This window comes from Lycium barbarum, chromosome 12, assembly GCF_019175385.1.
Source record: "Lycium barbarum isolate Lr01 chromosome 12, ASM1917538v2, whole genome shotgun sequence".
Classification (NCBI taxonomy): Eukaryota; Viridiplantae; Streptophyta; class Magnoliopsida; order Solanales; family Solanaceae; genus Lycium; species Lycium barbarum.
This window is the reverse complement of record NC_083348.1, coordinates 4,446,357-4,451,685: the sequence shown is the minus strand read 5'-3', so window position 1 is coordinate 4,451,685 and position 5,329 is coordinate 4,446,357. Positions and strand designations below refer to the sequence as shown.

The window sequence follows — 5,329 nt, the reverse complement described above, 5'->3', positions numbered from 1 at the left end:
GCTCGGCAGGGGCGGGGCTCAGACTGGACAGGGTAATCGCTGTAGTTCACAGGCTAGAGGAGGGCGAGGTCATTTGTACGCTTTCCCAGGTAGAACCGAGGCTGAGGCCTCCGATGCTGTCATCACAGGTTCTATCTCAGATTATCACCGGATGGCTTCTGTTTTATTTAATCCGGATTCTACTTTTTCATATGTGTCTTCATATTTTGTTGTGGGTTTGGATATGATGTGTGATACTCTTGATGCCCCTACTTATGTATCTACTCCGGTTGGGGATTCGGTGGTGGTAGTTAGAGTCTACCCTTCTTGCGCGATTACATTTATGGGATATAATACTTGGGTGGATTTGATGATCCTAGACATGGTAGATTTCGATGTAATTTTGGGCATAAGTTGGTTGTCCCCGCATTTTGCAATTCTAGATTGTCACTCCAAAGCCATTACCTTAGCTATGCCCGGGGTACTTAGACTTGAGTGGATGGGTAACCTTAGTCCCCTCTCTAAGAAAGTCATATCCTTCGTTCATGCTAAGAAGCTAGTGGAGAAGGGTTGTCTAGCTTATTTGGCATATATCCCTAATACCAGCGCAGATACTCCATCTATTGATTTGGTTCCAGTGGTATGCGAGTTTGCGGATGTGTTCCCTGCGAAATTTCCAGGTATGCCACATGTGTTACATCCCGTATTTTTTAGACTAGGAAATTTAATCGTCCAATATGAGTAAAACTACCTGAGCCCGAAAAATTCGATCATATTCAAGGATGAAAATCGAGAGCTCGGTGTACAAAGAGTTTGAGGTCCCGAAATAATTTAGGACTTAACAAGTGTGACTGCGACGATTGAGAGTAAAATTTTATATGTGTCAAAAGGAACTATGGACTAGTGCTATGTCACATAATCATGGCAATGAGTATATAAAGTATATTAAAAATAATTGTTATTAAGGTGAATTGAGATCAAGAAATTAATTAAGATTATTGGATAGCTATTAGTGGACATAGTCCACGTGTTTTATTTAAAATGGGCTGCAAGATTTATATACACATACACGTTGTGCCTTGGTGTCAAATACATGATAACTATTTAAAAAAATTGGGCCAGCCATGGTGCACGTGTAAAAGACCAAGTTGATGATGACTTTGTGTCATTCTCTTTATATACATAATAATTGGTTAAAAGGGGGCTGTAGTGGAAAAAAAAATTAATCATTAAGTTAGTGGAAAATTTTGAATTGATTATTTTCACGTGGCAGCCATAAGGAAGGGCAAGTAGTGACTATTCATTTTGTTGGCTAGTTGTGGCATCTTTACAACTTAAGTGTTCAAGATAATACAAAGGGGTGGACCCCACAATCCAAGAAGTGGACTCTACCTTACCTGTCTTGTATACACCTAAGACTTATATTGATCAGATTGTAGCTAAGCAATTTGACATGGCAATAACACTTCACTAAAGCTAACCAAACGTACAAGGATATACTTGGTGATTTAGATAATGCACAGACCAAAATCTTTTAGATTAGATGAGTCCTTCAAAAATCCAAGACAATGACGAATTGCTGGACAACAACATCTATGAATCAACGTGAATTTCAATTGTGGTAGCAGCAATGTGTATTTATTCTCAAGAGCAACAAAGCGGGTTTTGCTCTCCGATTCGATCTCGTTGTTCCGTCTTATCGTGTTGTTGAATCCGGGCTTTCTTCGAAGTGAAGCAAGGTGGAAGGAGATTATTTCTTGGTATATGAGGTAAGAATTCTCCTCTACTAGATATATTTAAATTCGTCCAGGTCATAGTTAAATTGGGAGACAAGAACTACGAAATTAATTGCGGGAAATCGGATAAATGGTTATTGTTATCATATGGACTGTTTGGTGGTTATTATAAATTATTTAGTGAGCTGGAATATCGTAAAATTGATGTAGCTATTATTATCCTGCTTGTTGTTATACTATGTATATACAAAAATAAAGAAATGTATACAAGTATCGATATAGGAATTGATGAAATAAACGCGAACTTACGAGTAGAATTGTCAATTGATATAGTTGGAGTTGTGGGCTATTTTTCTTGTTGTAAATATATGACATAAAGCCAAGATTTGTGGTAAATGATGCCCTTATCATATTGAGAATATTTTTAAGGTTAAGAAGAAAACATACGAAAAGGGGTCATGGAGTATATGGATTGTAATTCGAGCTTGTCGCTCGTTATAGAGTATTATGAAGTTGTTATGGACATGCATGTTGCGTTTTTGGGATTTATTTGTTGTTGGGCTGATATACCAAGTTGGGAGATGCTAATGATATAGAGGAGATGCTGCCCGTTTCGTTTTAAAATTAAGTCATCAATTAATATATATGATATACGAAAGCCTTCTTAAGTCACGTGCATATTCTTACGATTATAGGTTTATCATATTAATTGTGGAAGTTCTTGGATGGACTGAGCTCTCGAACGACGTGAGGTATGTAAAGCTATCCTTTCTTTCTTTTGCCATGATCTTTATGAAACAAACAGACGACGTATATGTATGATTTCAAAGAAGCTCCTATTCTTAGAGCCACTAGGATGGCAAATGTTCTTGAATCCCAGAAGCTATTTCATTATGTCTTGATACGTGTATATGATTCCAAAAGTTCTATTTTGATATAATCCATAGTGATATTCGAAAGGTACTTGATATGACTATTGCCTTGATTTTCAAATGATAGCTCGTTTTGATTATTCTATCGAGTCTCGGATGTGTTTTAACTTGCATATGGTTTCTCACTACTCTGCTCGTGCATGCCTCAATATATATTTCACTGAGTCCCGGGCCAGGACATGTTTTCGTGCACAAATCCACTGCATTATTCACCGAGTCCCTCACTAGAGGGCTGGGACACGTTATTTGTATATGTATATGATGATATGATGACATGATGATATGATGAGATGGGGATGGCGGCCAGGATGGCATATGATGACTTTACTCACCGAGTCCCTCACTAGAGGGCCGGGACACGTTATATGTACATGTATATGATGATTTTATTTATCGAGTCCCTCACTAGAGGGCCGGGACACGTTATGTATGCAGATGTACAGGATGATTATCTAGTTATGTCATTAAGTCCTATAACGGGCTGAGTGTGATGTTGACACGTATGATTTATGTTCAAAGGTAAGCCTTGTGGTTTTCTGGTTATTGTACTGGCTTTTACGCTTCTTGTTTTCAGTATGATCCTGTTTACTATATTTCATGCTTTACATGCTCAGTACATATTCCGTACTAACCCCCCTTTCTTCGGGGGGCTGCGTTTCATGCCCGCAGGTACAGACACTCGCTTTGGTGATCCGCCAGCTTAGGATTCCCTTTCCGATGTCTTGGAGAGCTCCGTTGTTCCGGAGTCTAGACTTTTGGTTTGAATCTTATGATATATATATATATATATATATATATATATATATATATATATATATATATATATATATGTATGTATATGTTATCCAGGGGTACGACGGGGCCCTGTCCCGTCATATTTCGCTATTCGTACTCTTAGAGGTCTGTAGACATATGTGTGGGTTGTGTATGGGTTCTATTCAGCGGTGTCTATACGAGGTGCTGTGGTATGATGTTCGTCTATAGTGGCAGCCTTATCGGCTTGCATATGATATTGATATGTGATGGCAGCCTTGTCGGCTTGCGTATTATTTCATGATATGATCAATTATGACTCCTCAGGAGACAGTGTATCTGAATATACATATATGTTGACGCTATGAACCTTCAGAATTCTTTTGTAAAGTCCATATTGTTCATAGGTTCGGTTTGATTATGTTTAACAGGTACGTATACGGGTGTCCAGGTCGGGCACCAGTCACGGCCCACGGGGTTGGGTCGTGACAACCTGACCGTGACATTGATTTTCGGATTGATTTAGACCCAGGGACTCGTCCTATCTCCATTCCACCTTATAGGATGGCTCCAGCAGAACTCAGGGAATTGAAAGAACAGTTGCAAGATCTTTTGAGTAAGGGGTTTATTCGCCCGAGTGCCTCTCCTTAGGGTGCTCCTGTATTGTTTGTTAAGAAGAAGGATGGGTCTATGCATATGTGTATTGCTTACCGTCAGCTGAACAAGGAGACTATCCGAAACAAGTTGTTACACCCCGTACTTTTATATGTAAAGTTTCGTCGTGAGCTAGTTGACGAAGACTTAAAAGGCGAGGTTGTCGTCAAGGTCATAAAGAATTATTCATGCTCATCCTTCAAACATGAGAGCTCGGTATAACGTTTAGTAAGTATCGGGAAGGTTGGATGTTAAGCGAATCGAAAAATTAAGTTTGTTGAAACTTTGGAAAAATTTGGCAGAATTCCGGACAGAAATTTTGGGTCAACTTTGGGGAGGCATATCTCCTAGAATACAAGGAGTTACGGAACCCATACCTATGCATTCATAAGTTCAGCGAGTCTACTTTCCAACGCAACTGACACATCTGAATTCGCATATCGACGCTGGAAGTTATGGGCTGTCGAAGTGTCGACGATCCGTCGATGCACATCGACGACCCGTCAATTTTCAGGCGGTGTAGCTGATGTATATATGCATTTATTTCGTGATATTTTTCATTCCAACCCACACCAACATACCCTAAACACTCCCTAATACCCTAGCACCGTTTGGGATTTGGATAGGAGTAAGAATTATAGGGGAAATGCTGCCCGAATTTCGTTAAGTTTCATACGTACTTAGAATGGGTAGTAAGGGACGTATATAGCCTAATTGTAATTTGTGTTATCTTGGTTGTAATGTTACAAGCTCGGGAAATACGCATCGGACATTAGGTAGACTCCAAGGTATGTTAAGGCTGTTCCTTTTATTCTTTTGGCATGATCTTTACTATCCGAACGAACAAGTGAGCAAGAAAATTCCAAAGACTCTACTCTTAGATATTACAGGATTCATCGTATCCTTGATTCCTTATGTTCATGTTCATGACTTCTAGGGATCTTTTGTTATCTAGAGATCCACTTCGGTGGGCGGCTTATGGATAATGATAACACCGTGCCTATTTGGCCGGACATGACACCACTTCGGTGGGCGGCTTATGGATAATGATAACACCGTGCCTATTTTTGCCGGACATGACACCACTAGTGGGCGGGATTATATGATATATGAATCGGGTCGTACGTTCCACAGCACTATCAGTTATATTATTTTTACAGAGTGCATACATATCATATGCCGCATTGGTATCTTCAGTCATACAGATGCATTCAGACAGTCAGTTTGTTATGAGTTTCAGATTCCTTTCATGATTCTTATTTATATATGTTATTC

The 5,329-nt window shown here is 39.4% G+C and overlaps 1 long non-coding RNA gene across 1 annotated transcript; it reads left to right on the top strand.

The window, feature by feature from the left end:
• The first annotated feature begins 803 nt into the window (after nucleotides 1-803).
• LOC132622348 (uncharacterized) lies at nucleotides 804-3,459 on the top strand. Its single transcript, XR_009575867.1, has 3 exons — nucleotides 804-1,748; nucleotides 2,411-2,467; nucleotides 3,317-3,459. It is a non-coding gene; the product is annotated as an uncharacterized LOC132622348 (long non-coding RNA).
• The last annotated feature ends 1,870 nt before the right edge of the window (nucleotides 3,460-5,329 follow it).